The sequence below is a fragment of the Emydura macquarii genome, unplaced genomic scaffold, assembly GCF_026122565.2.
Source record: "Emydura macquarii macquarii isolate MOO-44397 ecotype Brisbane River unplaced genomic scaffold, CSIRO-AGI_Emac_v2 contig_968, whole genome shotgun sequence".
NCBI classification, from domain to species: Eukaryota; Metazoa; Chordata; order Testudines; family Chelidae; genus Emydura; species Emydura macquarii.
The window spans coordinates 8,403,793-8,424,346 of record NW_027131105.1 but is presented as its reverse complement, the minus strand read 5'-3'; the positions used below and the strand labels follow the sequence as shown (position 1 = coordinate 8,424,346).

At 39.9% G+C, this 20,554-nt stretch overlaps 1 long non-coding RNA gene across 1 annotated transcript in view; it reads left to right on the top strand.

The window, feature by feature from the left end:
• The window catches only part of LOC137150315 (uncharacterized), a 46,424-nt gene that overhangs the window by 14,035 nt on the left and 11,835 nt on the right, over positions 1 to 20,554 (top strand). The window contains exon 2 of the long non-coding RNA XR_010918944.1: positions 20,324 to 20,400. This is a non-coding gene — a long non-coding RNA (uncharacterized lncRNA). The remainder of the gene's footprint in view (positions 1 to 20,323; positions 20,401 to 20,554) is intronic.

Below are 20,554 nucleotides of genomic sequence, written 5' to 3'. Positions count from 1 at the left end.
CAAACCTAATCTTGCTGGTGGCCAGGTAATATCTGTTGTTCTTGAGTCAACATTGGCACTTAACTTAAATAACTCCATCCCTCCCTGGCATTTGCTCTCTCTCTAAATACTTTATATCTCCCCTCAGCCTTCATTTGGTTAGGCTAAACAAGACTCGTTGAGTCTCTTCTCAGAAGGCAGGTTTTCCATTCCTCTCATCATCCTAGAAGCCTTTCTCTGCACCTGTTTCAATTTCAATTCATCTTTCTTAAACATGGGAGACCAGAACTGCACACAGTAGTCCAGATGAGCTCTCACCAGTGCCTTGTATAATGGCAATAACACTTCTGTATCTCTGCTGGAAATCCCTCACCTTATGCATTTTAGGATTGCATTACTCTTTTTTTCACAGTGGCATCACATTGGTGGCTCATAGTCATCCAGATATCAACCAATACACCCAGGTCTTTTTCCTCCTTTGTCACTTCCAGTTGTTATGTCTACAGTTTATAGCAAAAATTCTTGTTATTAGTCCCTAGGCGTATGACTCTGCACTATTAAATATCATCTCATTTCTATTACTCCATTACTCTATTACTCCATTTTCAAGGTCCTCCAGATCTTGTAGGATGTTCCAGTCCTCCTCCATATTGGCAATACCTCCCAACTTTGTGTCATTCACAAATTTTATTAGTACAATCCCACTTGTTGTGCTAAGGTAATGAACAAACATGTTAAATAAAATAGATCCCTGTGGAACTCGACTAGTAATCTCCCTCCAGCCTGAGAGTTCACTTTTCAGCGTGACCCAATCAGTGTAGTCTCCTCTTTAACCAGTTCCTCGTGCACCTTTCAATTTTTGTCTCAATCTCTATCTTCTCCAATTTAACTAATAACTTCCCATGTAGAAGTGAATCCAATGTCTTACTGAAATCCAGATTGATTTAGATAGACTGCATTTCCTTTGTCTAAAAAATCGGTTATCTTTAGAAAGAAAGAGATTGGGTTGGTCTACCTTTTTTAAAACCATGTTGTATTTTATCCCAATTACCATTCACCTCTATGTCCTTAGCTACTTTCTTTTTCAAAATTTGTTCCAAGACTTTGCATACAATTGCAGTCAAACAGGACTGTAGTTTCCTGGATCACTTTTTTCCCCCTTCTTAAAAAGAGGTACTATATTAGCAATTCTCTGGTCAGAGGGTGTGACCCCTAAGTTTAGACTAGTTAAAAATCCTTGTTATTGGGTTTGCAATTTCATGTGCCAGTTCCTTTAATATTCTTGGATTAAGATTATCCATCTGCACCCCCTGCTGCCCCAGTTTGGTCTCATTAAACTGTTTGAGTTTGACCTCCACATTGGACGTGATAACTTTGACTTCCATAGTTTCCTTTCCATTAGCCATACTACCACTAGCGCTAAGCTCCTCGTTGCCTTTATTAAAAACTGAGGCAATTTTCATTTAGGTATTGGTCCATGCCTAGATTGTCTTTGCTCTCCACCCTGTTCTCAGTGCTTAGTGGTCCCACTTCTTTCCTAGTTTTCTTCTTATTTATATGTCTATAGAATCTTTTACTCTTGGTTTTAATTTCCTTTGCAAGGTCCAACTCTGCTTGGCTTTTATCGGTTGTCACTCTTCCCTACACTTTGACCTCCATGAGGTAGTTTTCCTTGCTGATCCGTCCTATCTTCCACTTCTTGTAGGCTTTCTGCTTTTTCTTAATAACCCATTTGGGATGTTTACTCATCCAATTTGGTCTGCAACCTTTCCCTATGAACTTTTTCCCCTTGCTTGGGATGCATACTTCAGATAGCTTCTGCAACTTTGATTCAAAGTAATTCCAGGCCTACTCCACATAGTTCATTGCACCAGGGGAGGATCTGATCCTTTACTTGTATTTCTGGGTGGAAAAACATTAGGTCCTTGGAGCAGAATAGACACAAACTCTATGGGGTCTGTCCCTTCTTTACCAGCTGAGCATCTGAAAAAATTATAAATTTAATTTTAAAAAAACCCCAAAACACCTCTCTCATTTCTGTGAAAGATGGTCTATAATTATGTTCTTCCACAGCTTTCACATTGTTCCCATACTATTTCGCTCACCTCTTTTTAATTTTTATTTTAAGCCTATATCACTAAGGGAAGCGATTTTAAAATTCATTACAGTATTTTTTACAATGCGTCCATCAGAGAATGGCTCATGGTATTTTCCTAAGATTTAAATTATGGGGCATCTTCAAAGCACAACTGAAAGAAACTAGCTGATTCCACAGGTATTGCATGTGCTACCCTCTTATATTTGCCTAACAACTGCCAAAGGACCCCATTACTGAAGTGAGGCTCTTATCCTTTAAGCTTCATCTCTGGTTACTGGCAAGCATTGCTGCCTTTGTTTCTGCAGGCAAATTAAACTAAAAACAAACAAAAATTCCCTTGTGCAGCTGAGAAACATGGCTTCCTGCCAGACCCAAAGACTTTCCCAGAAAGTTAGTTTAATAATAATAAAATAAGCATATGCATTAGTTTCTGCAGTGAAAAAGCATTCTAACCTAAAAGTAGACGGATAAAGGAATGAGCCTTCTTCTCTTCTCTCTGTGCACAAAGTACAGCAGCTTGTGCCTGAATTGTCCCCAAGTAAAAAGATCAAAATGGCTCAGCTGTCTGCTAGTGTGAAGTAAGAGCAAATGGGCTCCTTACCCAGGGCTGCCAATGGGTTTTGTGGAGCTATATAGTGTTCAGGACCTTCCACAGATGAATGCTTTTTAATAATATTGGAGCTGCAAGGATGTGTGCATTTGAATGCAGTGCCTGGATAGAGAGCATGGGTCTATGAAGACCTGAATGCATAATTCATAGCTTACTAGAAATGTTTCTGTTTGTAGAATGTTTGAAGAGGTTATGATTTTTTTATTGAATAATTTTGACCAAATTCAAGATCTCATGTAAGCTCTGTGTCTGTTCAGAATTTGATCTGCTACGTGGTTGGGATTGGTCACGAACCATAATTCACAGGGTTTCATTTCTGCTCCCTGAGTGAATAAACATAACTTCTTTTTATAATTGGGTTACCGGTGTGAATGCAGAAGGAAAGCAATTTTAAATTCACTTTCTAGAATTATTTGTGTATGTAATCTTAAAAATTTACATTTCAAGAGCATGTGTAACTCAGCTATGTGAGTGGTGACAGCAGGTAGATGGGCAAAGGAAATTCATGTTGAAATCCCACTGAATTTTAGTGGAAAACGAATCCATTATTTGCCCAGCTGTATCCCTACTGTATCCACTCGCCATGTTCCTGCAAAGACGGTGGAGGCTGGAGATGGAGTTTAAGAAAGCTCCAGTAGATTAACAAAAATTAAAATCCAGCTTTATATTTGTAAGTGATCTCAAGTAAAAGAAACCCCAACAATTTCCAACAAGCCATATAAATATAACCCAGGAATAAGTGAAAATAAATGTGATTTTTTTTAAAAAAATTTTTAGGGCCTACTGGTGACTAACTATAGAGTACCATGATTCCATGGTGAAATTGGAGAGACTTGGAAGTCTTTTTAGTTTGACATGAACTAGTCAACTCACAGAAGCTGAACCAGTTTAAGTTAAATTAGTTTTAAATCTATCTAGTTAAATCTTGTGCGGACACTTGTAAGTCTATTTAAATCTGATTTTTGTATCGATGATTTAGGACTGTTTGTATAACTATTAAACTGGATCAGTTTAAATCAATTTTAAAAACAGACTTTTAAACACTGGTGCCTTTAATTTAATTTACTGTAAGCTCCTTATAGAACTAGCTGTGTGTTTAAGACAAAAATATGTGAAAGTTATTCATTTAAAAAACCGTGTTAAACTGTTTAATTTGCCCTAAATTAACTGAAGTCCTTTTGGAAAGATTGTTTTGAGGTTCCAATGAACTTGATTAAGTTTTTGTTTTGCATGGAAAATATAAACTGTGAAATGTCTATTGTTGCGCTACTGCTGTAGTTTCTTGTTCAAATACACTCTGACTTGGGTGAACCATGTTTAGTTACGAAGCACTGGGGCGGGAGAGAAAGCTTTTCTTTTTCTTTTTGCCCTGTTAACCACAATCAGAACACGTCTATCTACCAAAACCCTCTTAGTTTATGCTGCTCTGTTTGTTCATGATGCAAGAATGTGTCAGCAGCAAACTGATATAATTGATGCTAATGCAAAGGAATGTCTGCTCATGAAGCTTCAGACTGTGTGTTCTCTGTTACGGCATCTCGAGAGTCAGAGAATTAGCATAATAGGAGACCCCTAACTTATGAAAACATGAGTTTCCATTTGAAGTCTAATTATCTAACTAAGGATTATCTGGAGTAAAATCAGAGAGTGTTCGGTCCTTAACGTGGTAGGTTTAGAGCCAGTTAATCTATTTTATCTATTTTTCTTTCTTTTAAATTACTGCTCCATGAAAGATACCAGATTGACAACACTTTCTCCACAGCATGCATAGGAAGGGCAACTAGAGTACAAACTTGCCCATGCCACTCTGCCTACATGTACAAACTAGACTCTGTCAGGATTGGGAGAAGACAGTTCAGGCTATTCAGTCCTTGGCCTCTCTGGATGGCGACTCCTAACAAAAGTTCCACTTAGTGCCAATTGTGGTGATGGTTCTTGTGGCTGGGATGCAGGTTCCATTAGGAATTGAACTGAGACCAGCTGCCCGTTTCGCACAGGTCATCAAACTAGCAGCTTGACCCTGGTTCAGACCAATGTTTGCTGGCATTACCCTTTCCTTGTTTTCGAGGGAAGCCAGGTGTCCCTGAGGAGCTACGTAGCTGACATGTGGTATTAGAACACTGACAGTATGTTCTCTCTTTTTTCTTGCTAAAAACAACACAGTAGTATGACTGATTCCAGATATGTTTTTATCAGCCTGCTGCAAAACACATAGGTCTAGATTAATTCCTCATTGTCCAGCTTCTGCCTGCTTAGCCCCAAGGGAGAGCTCGTAGGGTTTGAAGCTGCAGGAAGGTTGCCATGGCAGAGAATGTCCATATCCTTCCTCCTGCTGAGAAATTCACAGACACAGCTAGCACCGGTTGGCCAGTTCTGCCCAAGGATGAATAGTGGCCAACATGACTAGGGATGTCCTGATTCAATAGCTCTTCTGGAGAGATTCCTAGGGAGTCCTGTCTGGAGCTCACAGCTGCTCTCACCCCAGTGGGAAACCCAAAGGAAATCAAACAGGACGATGTGCAGTGGTAGAGATATACAGTTTATACCACCTCTGTGCCTACTGTGGTGAATTTAGCCCAGGGGTTTTTGCCAATGCAGGTTTTTAGTTAAGAAGGGTACCACATGCAATAAAGCTTCCTTCCAGAAGCCTTCACGTAAATCAGTAGAAGTACCCTGGAAATGTCACACCATCCAGAAGAAACTTCAGACAATCCTTAATATCCTTTACCAGGTGTTTAGAAAAAGTATTCAGTAGAAAATAATGAAACAAAAATAGGCAGAACCTCCCTGCTGGTTTTTTATCAATGTAATAAAACAATCTTTACTTGTTTGTTAATCAAGATAGCCTTGCTCTGCCTGTCTCAGACATGCCAACCTATGCTCTTTTTAATAATACAAAATGAAAGTGTGTTTAAAATTAAATTTTTTTCAGCAGTTAGTTGGTTAGTGACACAATGCGGGACAGCATTACTGGTCATAATAGCAATAAAAGAGCTCTTACAGCTTTCTGCCTGAGAGCAGTAAAACTGAGCAACCAACATTATTACACTTCTTTTATCCATAAATTTTAGTAATTGGAGAGTCTCTCCCCCCTCCCCCTCCAATTCTCATTTGTGAATGAAGTATTTGGGGCTGACTTCAGAACCGCTGTAAACAGCCCAGCACCCAGGAAGGGCTGTGGGCTCAATTTGTCACCGATGTCATTTCACAGAAAACACGGTAACTTCCTGTAACTTATGCCAATGTAGTATTTAATGGGTGTGCAACTTTCTTCCTTCTACACTTGGAGACTGTCTGCTGGTAGCAGGAAACAGCCTAAGAAACTCTCCTAAGAAGGCCTTCTTTACACCCCGGATGTAATTTATGCCAGTGACTTATCTGTGCACTTGGCCTATTGACTCTCCATTGGGGTTGGCATGGGAGGGAAGAATGTTTTTGTTTGTTGCAGAAACAAGAGGAGAAATAAGTTAGCACACGTTTATGAATACAGCTGCATGCTAGTAATGTAGGCCACAGTGACAATGCACAGTAAACTGGAGAGGGTCAAAAGGCAGAACCATGTAGAATGTGATGCACCATTAACTTTGTTTAAATTAGTGTCATGCATTATAAATTGTCCTCTGAACATGCAGAGTCCTTGCCCAGCGCCAGCAGAGAACACACACGCTCTGGGGTAAAGTCCAAAATTTGCTCCTTTTCTTGTGGTACGTCATTTATTGATTGCTGAAATAACAAAACATGAAGCTCAGCCCACGCTTTCTTGCCCCAGGCTAGGCAATTCCTAGGGTTTCCCTGCAGGATTTCTCTGGCCAGTTCCTAGTTTCCTTCCTCAGAGCTACTCCCACCTCCCATAATCTAGTGTGGGGTTAACTAGCCACACCCCCGGAAAGAACCAACAGGAATCCGTGTTTCCCTGCAGAACACCAACACATGTGAATGAAGTGAGTCAATCCAAGCCGCTGCACCCTATTATTTTCCTTTAATGACAGTTCCTAATTATTTTATGGAGCATTGAATATCATTTATTTGAGCATTGTGGATTCGACAGATAAACTCCAAGTTAATGATTGAGGGCCATACACTGTGCTTTCCAAAGATCTAGTCTCGCTCTAATTTTGTGTAATGAGTGTAGATAAATGGAGAGAGAACCAAAGCCAGTCCACGGGTGAAGGAAGTGTGCATGGCATGATTATGGATCGCTTTATACAGGCACCCTGCATTTTCCAGACTCTCATTTCACGATAGCAAATTTAGCAACTAATTTGCAAGGGCACCGATTTTAAACAAACTGCCTGATGCGAAAACGGCTTGGCTTATTACTAGGCTCACACTTCTTGTAACTGTTAAAGTAGCGGTGAGCCTTGACATTCTAAATGCTGTTAACACTGAGCAGCATTGATGGTGCCTTTGCAGAAGGTTTGCTCTGTGAGATTTCTCCAGTGGGTCGAACTCTTTCTACATCAAAATGCAAAATGTTAAAGGGGGAAAAAAAAAAAAAAGAGAGAAAATTAATCTGTGCTCACTACAAACTGTGGGCTTGGTTCGCCAAGGCTGGCTCAGCGTTCATGGGTGCAAATGTGCCTTCTGTGGCTGGAAAGAGGGAATTCATCCTTGGGGAAGGTAAGTGATGTTTGCGTTTCTGCCTGCCAGCAGGGGAGCAAAGCTACAAACTGCATCTCCATAGTAGCCCTACTTGTGGAAATTGTTTAGGGGACGTTCATCTCTTGGAACGTCCAGGATCATCTGCCTTTGGGACTTCACTACAGCCTTGCCCTCAGCAGGCTTTCTGCTGCCAAGTGCCCTGCACTCTGGGTTCCATTGGCAGATGGCAGTATAATGTGAGAACTGGTCACGCTTTGTATCTAACACCGTCCACGTATATTTTAAGCCACAGAAGTCCATTAAGATAGAGTCATAATAACTCTCTTCCATCTCTAACATCTGTGACATACTTACAATGTATAAAACAGTCCATTTGCGAATACCTAGAGGATGAAGGGGTAATCACTAGCAGCCAGCGTGGATTTACTAAGAATAAATCATGCCACACCAGTTTGATTTTCTTCTTTGAGAGGGTAACTGGTGGTGAGTAGCGGGAATGCAGTGGACATAATATACCTGGACTTTAGCAAGGCTTTTGACACAGTCCCACATGACATTCTGATAAGTAAGCTGGAGAAATGCAGGCTCGGTGGAACTACCATTAAGTGGATAATTGGCTAAACAAGCATTAACAATGAGTAACTATTAATTGAATGATGTCAGATTGGAAGGAGATCTCAAGCGGGGTTCCAAAGGGATCTGTTCTGGGTCCAGTATTATTTATCATCTTTATAAATGACCTGGATGTAGGAATAGAGAGCATACTAATCAAATTTGAAGATGATACAAAGTTGGTGGAGGAGGGGGGGTTGCAAACACTTTGGAGGATAGAGTTAAACTTCAAAGGGATCTTGATAAATTGGAGAACTGGGCTATAGACAACAAAATTAAATTCAACAAAGACCAGCATAAGGTGCTACACTTAGGGAAGAAAAACCAAATGCACAAATGGGAGAGAACTGGCATGGCAGCAGCACTGCTGAGAAGAATCTCAGAGTTGTGATGGATCAAAACCTCAACATGAGTAACCAATGCAATGCTATTGCAAAAAAAGCAAATGCAATTTCAGGTTGCATTAACAGAGGCATAATATTTGGCACTGGCTAGGCCTCAGCTGGAGTACTGTGTCCAATTTTGGTCACCAATGTCTAGGAAGGATGTAGCAAAACTGGAAAGGATCCAGAGCCGAGTGACAAAGATGATGAAAGGGATGGAATGCAAGATATATGAGCAAAAGCTGAAGGAACTGGGCATGTTTAATTTGGAAAAGAGGAGATTAAGGGGGAACATGATAGCTGTCTTCAAATACTTGAAAGACTGCCATAAAAAAGGTGGGAAAAAGTTATTCCCTCTTGCCACAGAGGGCAAAACAAGAGGCAATGGGTTCAAACTACAGCATAGCAGATTTAGATTAAATTTCAGGGAAAACTTCCTCACTGAAAGAACAGTAGGACAATGGACTAGACTGCCTAGGGAATTGTGGAAACTCCTTTGCTGGAGGTTTTCTAAAGGAGGCTGGATAGCATCTGTCTTGGATGGCTTAGACTCAACAAATCCTGCATCTTGGCAGGGGGTTAGACTAGATGACCCTTGTGGTCCCTTCTAGCCTATGATTCTATGGTTAAACTAGATACGGTATCTGTTTGCTTAAGATGTCTCTTTTCAAATATGCTGTGTATCTAAAAGTGTCCCATTAATTTTCAGCAAGACAGTTCATTGGCTTTGGGAGGTTAAACTACTCCTACTGTATTGTAGATCAGCTTAAACCTGCTCTATACTGAATCATTTTACTTCACCTTCATTTATTTCTATGTAGGTCGTAATTAGCGACAGCTGAACATCAAATACTTGGATCCTTCTACAAAAATCCTTGGTCTAGAAATCAGACAAAAATTTCCTGAAAACAAGCTTTCACTAGATTTCCAGTGAGTCTTAGCCCTTTATTGGTTAAAAAAGGACAGCTTTTGCTGCGGTAGGTTGGTGTTTCTGCTTCAGTTCACCTATTTCTAGCTGGTTTTAAATGCCTTCACGAGAATTTGAACACTCTTTATAGAAAGGATAGTGTGTTCTAAAACTATAAGATTCCTTTGAGACTAGTTACTAATTAACTTCATGAATAGAACAAAAGAAACTCTATAGAAACACCCAAAGAAGGAACAGAAAGTTCTACTTTATTGATTTTTGCAGTGCTTAAATTGAAGCTTCAGTTTCTAGATAAATAACACACTTATTTCTAGATTTCTACAATGCATTATCAGACACGGCACACACATCTATAGGGATATTCTGCAATTTGTTAGCTGATAAAGCTTTTCTCAAAGGCTCTCATAAGACTCTGTTAAAGATAGTAAGTAGTCATAGGGTGACAGGTAGAGACTATCATGGGTTGGCCAACAGGCAGAAAATAATGAAGAGGAAAAAGTGCCAACATGGCAAAAGGTTAATAGTGGAGTGCTTTAATGTTACAATCTAGGACCAAAGTTTAACATGTGTTAATGATCTACAAAAGAAGGTGAACAGTGTGGTAGCAAAACATGAAGATGACATAGTTACCTGAGTTCCTCTGAAGTCTCTTGCAGCTTTCTGTTGTCTTGGCTAACCTAACAAAGTTAGATGAACCGGGTGCATGATGGCAGATAAAATTCAGTGTTGATAAATGCAAAATAATGCACAGTAGAAGGAATAATTTGACCTGCCCATAAAGACTGAGACTTCTAAATTAACTGTAGCCAAGAAGAGGAAAGACCTGAGTGTCCTTGTGATCATTTCAGTGAAAGCCTCTGTTCAGCGCACAGCTGCAGTCAGAAAAGCAAACAAAATGTTAGGCATAAAGAATGGGATGGGAAATAATACTGAAAATATTATGCCTCATCTGGTGCATTGTATTGATTCTAGTTGTAAAAGGACATAATAGAATTAATGAGGGGAGGAGGGGCTCAAAGATGAGCCAGAAAAATGACACATGGCATGGAAAGAGTTGAATATGAAGAAACACTGAAAATCTTATGACAGTTTAGTTGAGAGGAGAAGAATCAGAGTGGACATGATGTAGGTATTGAAAATAATGAATGGTCTGAAGAAGGTACATCTTGCAGTCCTATTTACCTTTTCTCCCAATAAGAGAACAAGGGGATATTCAATTCTGTGACACAGAACATGGCGTACAAAGTTAAAAGGCCCCCTCCACTTCAGTAATAGCTCTTACACGTATAATTTAGCTCTGTAGACGGGGCATTATTCAAGAGGTAAAATACTCTTCTTTCCCAGCATGGCAGTGGATAAACCCACTGTAGAAAAGCAAAAACAAAAAGAACTAGTGTGGATATAACAGGAGACGTTTAACACAGTCACGTACTTGAAAAAGCTTGTTAGCCTCCCCAGCTGTGCTATTGCTCCACTGTGGAAACAATACAGTACCCTTGACATAAATGCCTCACTGAGACTGTACATAATGTATGTTTGTATTTGGTAAGATTTAGAATGATATGGGACTTGTAATATGCAGTTAGGTCCTAGCCCTTAAAGTTAAACATGGGCTTAAATGTTTTGCTGGGTCAGAGCCCTAGTCTTAGTTTTCACTGTGACACAAGTTACAAAAGCAATTTAAGGATATAGGGCAAAAACAGGAGTTCTTGTAGGACAGTTGTGACTGGCTCCCCAAACAGCCCTTCCTCTCTTAGAGATACTTGTACATGTAGTAAAGAAAATTGTAATATATTGCCTCTAGTGAACTCACATGCCCAGGGTTCAAATGGTCCTGTCATTCTCTTTTGCATTTACAACATGTCACTTAAAGCACGTCTACACTGGAGCTGGAGGTATAATTTCCAGCTTGGGATAGCTGTGTGCATGCCAGCTTTCCTTCAGCTAGCGCTCTAAAAGTAGCACTCTAGATGCCGCAGTGTGGGTAGCAGGATGGGCTAGCTAGCGTGTCCCTGCCACCTGTGACACTGTGGCTATGCTGATATTTTTAGCACACTAGCCCAATCAAAGCCAGCACACGTAGGTCTACCCGATCTGGAGTTGTAATTTCCGGTGTAGATGTACCCTGAATTTTCATTGACCCCCGCTATTACAGCTCCGTAAGTCTCCAAAATAGGATGTTGTGCAGTTTGTGAGTGAATTTATTTATTTTGTGTATCCTTACTGGCAGTTCAGAGCCTGGTGAGTTCATTTTATGATGGCGATAGGACAAACTCTACAAATATTACCTGCTTCCTACTCCCAGTAACTCAATAAGCATCATTATCCCCATTTCAGAGATGGGGAAACGAATACTGAAAGGTTAAAGGCAAGACTGAGCAGCCCATGAGTGGGTCATGCGGAAGTATCCTTCCTGCTTGCGTAGCCTATGCAAATCCACTCATCGAGCAGGGCTAAAATTTGGACCTCATTGAAATTAATGGCAGTACTTCTATTGATTTCAATAGGGACAGGCTTCCATCCCCTGTGAGCGGAGACTCTTGGTCCCTAATCCTACTGGCAGGCAATTGACCTGAAAAGGGGAATAGGAATATGACCTGCCCTATCTCCTTTCATGCCAGGCCATGGAGCAAAGTGCCATCCCCTCAGTGGGCACAAGAAGCAGCCCTGGGAAAGATCGCCAACTGGCTCCCAAGGGCTGTTCCTGCAACCAGAGATATCTGGGGAATAGGGATATCCTAGTAACAGACCTCCTTTGCCCTGGAAAAACTCCCTACATCCAAGTCAGGAAGAGGTGCTGAAGGAGATGCTATAATAATCCTACATCACTGGAGGATTTCCCTACATGGTGCTCAACACCTGGCAGGATCGGACCACATGACCAATGTTCAGTAGATCCTGTTTTATCTCTGGTATATCACCAATGCCCAGAGATGGGATACTAGACAGGGAGGGCTCTGAGCGACTACACAGAATTCTGTCTAAGGTGTCTGGCTGGTGGGTCTCGCCCATGTGCTTGGGGTCTGACTGATCGTCATATTTGGGGTCAGGAAACAATTTTCCCCCAGGTCAAATTGGCAGAGAGTGCGGGGGTGGGAGTTTGCCTTCCTCTGCAACATGGGGCACAGGTCACTTACTCTAGTTGAAGAGTTCCAGAGGGGTAGCCGTGTTAGTCTGTACACAGCAAAAACAGCGAGAGTTCTGTAGCACTTTAAAGACTAACACATTTTATTTCAGCAGGCATAAGCCCACGAAAGCTTATGCCTGCTGAAATTAAATTTGTTAGTCTTTAAAGTGCTACAGAACTCTCGTTGTTTTTACTCCAGTTCAAGCCACCCAAATGGTGAATTCTCTATAATGTGAAGTCTCTAAATCATGATCTGAGGACTTCAGTAACTCAGCCAGAGGTTGTGGACCTATTGCAGATGTGGGTGGGGTAGGTTCTGCACCCTGCAATTTGCAGGAGGTCAGATTAGATGATCATGATGGTCCTTTCTGGCCTTAAAATCTGAGTTGTGTTTTTCAAAACATGTCTTTTATCTTAGAGTTTTAAAAATTAAGTTGGCTTTTTATTGGAACCAAGCACCTCAGTTATTGTGAATTGTAATGTATAGGGTTCCGAACCAGACACTAAAAATGGTCCCAAATAACTTGTCTATATATGAAAAACATCAGTGATTTTAAATTAAGGGATCCATCAAAGCTGGAACCAAGTGCTGACTGCCCAACTGGGAAGCCAGGGCTCCCCACTTTCCAGTGCCATCAAGCACCCATTTCTAGACCTGCCAGGGCCAGGACAACAGATTCTAAAGTAGAACTATCATTTTTATGTATAGAAAAGCTGTGATTAATTCTTGTCCATATTCAAGCCAGGGAAATGTAGGGTGGGGAGGGAGGGGAGCGAGGGAATTTCACATTTTGCAGAACAGGGGGAAACATTACTCTGTCAGACTGATCTAAAACAATGCCAGCAGTCTGAAACTGCTCAGGGGGGTAGATATGTCAGAATAATTTATGGGGTAAATTAGTGAGTGGACGGGCAGGTAAAGTGGACCCAGTGAAAAAGATTTATCACATGGCTTTGAAATTGATTGTGTAGTTATCACCTCCATATATATGTTGTGCAAACATATTTTAAAAACTTTATGCATGTGTGTAATATAAAATATGCACGTGGCATTTATATAAATGTCACATACATCATAAAACCAGAGGTAACAATTGTATATATATTTAAGATATGAGTACATTTCCTTACTTATATAGCCAGAGATTTAAATTTCCAAGAATTTTTGGGTAATGATATTTTATTTTCACTCCAGTTGTTGTTCTGAATTTATCTCTAGCTGACGGCAGAGTTTGGGCCATGCGCTTTAGTTCAGTCTGCTGTAGAAACTGAGATCAGCAGGCGCCACTAACTTTAGTGGCCAAAGAGATAAGATACTGGCCAAGTTCACTGAAGTACATGAAGATATATTTTTGTTCCCTTATGGTTTCTACCAGGTGTGTCCAACTGGTGAACATCCGTTATAACATAACAGTTTAAGTTCCTTATGTAAGATGACCTTTATTAATAGAACTAGTATAACAAGCTCCTCATTTTAGAAAATATAAGTGTTTAAAACAAAGCTTGCAGGAGTCAATTCTACGATATTATACAACTGCCCTACACCGAGCAGTAGTGCGCTGCAAATTAGAGCAATGAAAGAATACGCTGTAGTTAAACTCAAAAAGGATAAAAGGGTATTGCTATAAAATACAAATATTGAATACTTTACAGCTGCTCCTTGGTTTAAATTCTTAGCAGATATGGTATGTGAGGCCCTGTGATGGAATCCTGTTGAAGGTTAAATTCAGACAGCTATATTGTGTGAAACTCTTTTGTACAAAAATAAATTATTTTAAAAGTTTGTGCAACCATGTTAGGAAATGGACTAATTAAAGCAGCGTGCCCTATTATCAGAAGCTGCCAACATTTTAATTGTAAAGCCCTTCAGTTCTCTCCAGTCTGAAAAATTGTATTGATGTATGGCCTGATTGCTCCATGCACTAACTACTTTCCCAATTTATGAGAGCTGCAGTTTTGCTGCAATATGGCCTTATTTATTGCGGTATTCTAGGGAAAAATGTTCCACTTCAAGAAAACAAAGTGGATCATTTATAAAGTGCAAAATAAGTTGATTTAAATCCATCCAGAAATTGGAATAATAGAAGCATTAATTAATCTGCTTCCTGTGGATATCAAACTACAAAGCTTCATAAATAGCCCGTCTATTAAAAGAGAGAGAAAATTGAAGGTCAGGAGGAAGTCAGAAATCTCATTTAAATCCAGCTTGTCCTTTAAACTAACAATTGCTCCCCACTATATCATCTTCCATTCAGATAGAAAACAAGCTTACTTTATTTATATCTGCTACTTATATTAGTGCTTTTGATAGTTTATACAGTATGTGATGAATGGTATGATTTAAATGGTATGATTTAAACAGACTGGCTAATATGTGGGACAGTAAGGGCCCAATTCTGAGAGATGCTGAGCTCCCGTTTCCTCATTTCCCGTTTCCATTGTGCCTCACTCTAGAAATTCCCTGTGTATAGCTCTTGAAATTGCATTACCCACTGGGAAAAGCAGGGAAGCTTTTAGGGGTTTTTTAAATGACCAGCTTCTAGGATCAGCAATGGCCATAATGCTGATCAATTTCTGGGGACTGATGGCCAGTTGAGGTTAGTGGCTCTTCTTACTTTCACATCTTCAGCTTCTTATTAATCCGCAGGAACTACCCTTTGGTTTAATTGTTTTTGCCTTTAGGGAACCACACTACATATGTGAAGAAATTCTCCTCCATTTTTATAGTCAAGTGCCTTCCTTTGCTTGATTTTATGCCCCCATGTTCTTGTATCTGACACTAGCTCAAACACCATTCTGTCCCCTGTGCTCTCTAAAATGTTATGTACCCCCAGAGAAGTCCACTTTTAGACCCTGGTTTCTAGGACATTGACTTCAGGGAAATGGCCACATGTGGCCTAGTGGATAGAGCATTGGGCTGGGACTCAGGAATCTTGGGTTCTATTTGTAGCTCTGCCATTGGCCTGCTGAATGACCTTGGCAAGCAACTTCACCGCTCTGCGCCTCAGTTTCTCCATCTGTAAAATGGGGATAATGAGGTCTCCTTTGTACAGTGCTTTGATCTACTGATGAAAAGTACTATATAGAAGCTTGGTATAACAAGTGTTTGCAGGATCAAGGCCTGAATCTCCTCATTTCCAAAGAACATAGGCCTAGGGGCTGACCCATTTTAATGCACATGAGTAATTTCATTTCAGTGTCTTCAGTGGTGCTACTTGTGTGAGTAAAGATATTCACAGGCATCAGTGCTGTGATCATGAAACCTTAGTTTCTTTAAGTGAATAACTGTCATGAGTCCTACGCTGTGTTCTCTACATTTCAATATCTTTTACCAGGTGCTGAGGAAAGAGTCTTGTGATTAGGGTGTGACTTAGGTGATCTGGGCTGAATTCCCAGCTCTGCCTCAGACACTCAGGCTCCCGGTGTGACCTTGAACAAGTCACTTCATTTCTTTCACTCTCTTTTCCATGTCTATTTAGATTGTAAGATCTTTGGGACATGGATTATCCCTTATGTGTTTGTACAGTGCTAAGCACAATAGGGCCTTGATCCCAGTTTGAGGCTTCTAGGCACTATGAAATGCAGATAATATGTAATAATGTGACCAGAACTGTGCAAAATCTTCCATAGTTAACCTTGCCAACTTCTAATGCAATATTAGAATAATTAATTACTGTTTATACTTGTTCCTGCCAGACTGATCTCCTGGAAACCTTTACTTTTGGTTACTGCAGTTTATCATGTCAAAGGTTTTAGAGCTTTATCATAGACTCCTCTGCCCCTTTTTCGCTATATTTTAATTCCTCTCTGTGTGTGTGCGTGCGTGCGTGCGCGCGCGCTGCATGTTTATTCTTCCAGGTAACTTTTTTACATACAATTCCATGTACTGGAAATCTTCAGCCTCTTGTAGATTATATTTGCTACCAAGCACTGAAACCCACCAGCCTCTTGTGAATTTTCAACGAGATACTAACAGGCTTCTGCACAGTTTCCTGGTTTCTCTCTAGAATTTTCTCTTGAGGACGGTTTAAGATATTAAACTCTAATCCATTATATCCCCCCCCAATCTTTCCATTCGGGTAAGCTTTGTCTTTGATGGTCAGTTCTTTATCCAGTCTAAAGGGCAGATCCTCAGCTGGTGTCCAGTGTCACAGCTCCTGTTGGGATCTGCACCAAATAGTGGATGCTGTCCTTAAAATGCATGGAATGACCTTTACATCCTCTAGGGGGAACCCATGTTGCTATAGTACACAGTATGGTAGTATATACCAGTGTACTGATACCTGGATTATAACAACACTGAAGGGGATTACAAGCTTAGATCCCGATCCCACAAACATGCCTACGCTTATCTTTAATCACGTGAGTAGGGACTACATGGAGGCTTAAGTGTTTGCAGCATCGGAGTCTTATCAGGCATTCTGTTCAAGTTATTTTTATGACAGTTTGTCAAGAGTAAATTACCTGACTTCTGTTCTTTGGTGCACGCGTGTGCGCGCGAGAGAGAGAGAGAGAGAGAGAACTCTGAATCTAACTCATTTGAGAAGTCAGCCACTCTTCTATACAGTGAATGATAGAATACTGTGTACATCATTTGAAATCAATGACTCAGCAGCTTGGCTTGTCCTAAAATGCTGAACTTGCAAGTCATTGATCTATCATCCAATATGCAATTAGATGTTTCCCTTTTCCTCTTTCCCCCTGGGGTTGCACCCATGATTAATATCTGTTGATTTTTTTTTAACACCAATTTGAAGATTTGCCTCTTGGCATCTTGTTTTGGTTTTCTAGAGCTCTGGACTTTTTTGGTCTTTAATGAAAGAAAGGAAGTACTAGAGAAATTCTTAGATTCTAAGGTCAGGAAAGACCTTTGTGATCATCTAGTCCGACACATCAATATAGAGGGGCAGATCCTGAACAGTGGTGTTATTTTAAATCTAATTTATTGTGTAATGAAGGATCATTAAGACATCCAAAGAACAATAAAAAGATATTGTATTCAGAATCTAGCAGCCAAAGAATCTAACACCATGGTCTTAACGTTGACTTAATTTTCTCCTGTTCCCATTCCTGTCAAATGTATTGCTATACAAATCAAATCATTCTGTGCTACTTTTTATGCTGATATTATCTGTGTGTCTGGAATCTGTTATTGGAACTTCACTTTCTAATATATTCATTCAGTTATACTGGTATTGTGTGCTATTTATGACCTTTTCAATATTCTGTCATTTGAGTGACTGCCTATTCTTTCTGCTATTTAGAGGTTTTTGGTCTGTAGGGAAGGTATAACCACAAAGACAGCAAATGAAAATGCAGACTACTGAAATGATCAAAACAGTTTCTTAAACAGCTATAATGCAGTGAATTCATTAAGATCTACAATTTTGATATGGCAGCCTTGCTGCAAAGATAGGGTTCAGTCCTACTTATGTTGAAGTCAATGGGAGTTTTGCCATTGTCCTATTAATTTGTAATAAGATGAGAAAATGATAGAGCACAGCTTCTGTGGCAAAACCTGTAATTAGAATGGGAAATTATGGATGCAAGTTATATTGTCTTATGCTCAGATTCCCACATATTATACTGGTTCTTACAGAGTACAAGTAATAAAGAAAAGAAACAAAAGCCATAGGGCTGAAACTATAAGGCTTAATAAGAAGCAAAAGACATGGTCCTTATACAGGCAAACCTCTATTGATTTCAAACAAATTATTTTCTTTTTTTTGCTTCTGGAAAGCACAGCTGGAGAAGGAAAAAGCCCAAGGCATTTAGATTCCATGCACTCGCGCACTCTTTATTTTAGAGAAAAACTCAAATCTAGACCCCCTTAATTTCATCTATCTCCCAGATCAGTAAAATTGAACTCAGCAAGGTACAAAGAAACTATGGCACCGTGGGCCCAATCCTTCGATCTGTCTGAGCTGTATTTGGTACAGGACCTGGTGGAGAGGAGGAAAGGTTGCTTTATGTCCCTTCTAATGCTGGGGCCAGTCAGTGGTCAGTTTAGCCCTCATTGCAATTTAGGGTAACATCAAGGTAGCTAAAAATTATCCCCAGCTGCAATAGTCCCCAAGGCATGACAGCCAGAGATCACTGCCATGCAGAGGAGAAATGGTATAGGACCAGCTACACTGACTTTATGGCACTTAAAGATTCCCCTATTCAAGGGGAATCCTCAGCTGGCCACTCATTCCACATTTGTCTGCTTTGTGCTCCTGAAAGTTCTGGCCTTTTATGATTATTACTTAAAAGCTAAATAATAGAGGAGGTTGGGTAATGTGTATTGCTGGTAATAATGTATAATAATTCAAAGCACAACTGATGGCCAGGTTATGGAGGTAGAGTAGAACTTTAATAGCATGAATGAAAACAGACTGGGTGTTCTGAATGAAAACAGACTGGGCATTTCAAATCTCTTAGCTTGTATGAAATAAGACAGTGTATGTATTCTCCCAACTTAGTGAAGGGTTCGGTATAAGAAGTTAAACAGAATAGAATTAAATTTCACTCCCTGTCTTATATGGAGCTTTGAATAGAATGAGGGAAGTAACATATTCTTTCTATATGGTACACATGGAACTTGTAGATGACAAATTTGGACACTATATTTGGAGTAATATAATATGAGAGAGAACTTGTGCATGGGATGATGACAGTAAAAATGCTAATATTTTTTAGAATGCACCAGCAGTCCCCATCTAGTTAGACTGTAATCTCTTTGGGGCTGCAATCATCTTTGAGTTTGTATGGTATCTTGCATGTTGAGATCCCAATTCTGATTGGGGACATGTCCCTACCATAATGCAAATAATGAATAATGGATCAAAGTTGGGATATAAATAGTTTGAAAGCAACTGCACACAATTTTTAAAGGGGAACAGGGGAGGGTGAAAATGGGAGGAGGAGGGGGAATATATTCTTATATTCTGAGAGTTAACTCCTGAAGTTGTAAGACAGTGAAAACTGATGGAAATCAATTGCAGTTACAATTCTATTTTAGTAAGAACCAAATGAGGAATAACAGGGCTGGGCTCCAGATCAGAGAGAAAGTTGAAAGGATTTGTTTGGTTGATCATTCTTTATTTACATACTATACATCTTCATGGGTTAGTATATTTTTTTTTCTCTCCAATTAGGAATATTCACTGCCCATTGTTTAACACATCTAATATAGATTTAGAAATGTAGGTAGCAACATAAGAATTGCCAGTCTGGGTCAGACCCAACTAGTCCTGTATCCTGTGTCTGGCAGTGACCAGCACTGGATGCTTCAAAGGAAGGTATAAGAAACCCCACAGCAGCAGATGTAGGAGAATCTGCCCCCTACATTAGCTCTCATCCTGATCTCCAATAATTAGAGATTGGCTTAAGCCCTGAAGCATGAATATTAACATCCCTTCCAAAGCTTTGTTAATTATAACTCTGGATGTTCTTGTTATCCATATAAGTGTTCCATCCCTTTTTTAATCTTACTGTATTCGTAGCCTCAATGACTTCCTGTGGCAATGAGTTACATGGTCTAATTACTGATCCTGTGAATAAGTATTTCTTATCCGCTTTGAATTCGTACCTTTTAATTTAATTGATTGTTCCCTTGGTCTGCTGTTACTAAGCAGGGAGAACACAAGTTCCTAGTCTACTTTCTCTAGACCATCTTTCATTTTACATACTTTTGTTATGTGCCCTCTTCATCGCCTCTCTAAGGTAAATAATCCTTATATTTTCAATCTCTCTTCATGTGAGTTTTTCCATGACATTGGTCATTCTCATCGCTGGTTTCTGACCACTCTACTATTTCTGCATTATCCTTTTTGAGACGGAGTGACCAGAACATACAGTATTCCAGATGGGACCACACTGTTGATTTATATAAAGGTTTATATATATTTATTTATGTATATGAGATTTTCTATATTATTCTCCATCCCATTCCTTTTGCATCCTAACATCTTGTTTGCTTTTTTGACTGCACATTGAGCAGAGGAGTTCATCAAGCTGTCTAGGATGATGCCTAGGTCCCTTTCCTGAGCGGAAACAGTCAATTTAGAAGCTTGTAAGGTATGTGAGCAGTTTACATTTTTACCCTCCAATATGCTTTACTTGGTATTTATCAACACTGGATGTCAGTTGCTATCATGTTGCCCATTCATCTAGCTTGTCTCTGTATCTCTGAAGTTCTGCACAGTTCTGTCTCTGGTCCTGACTGGACCAG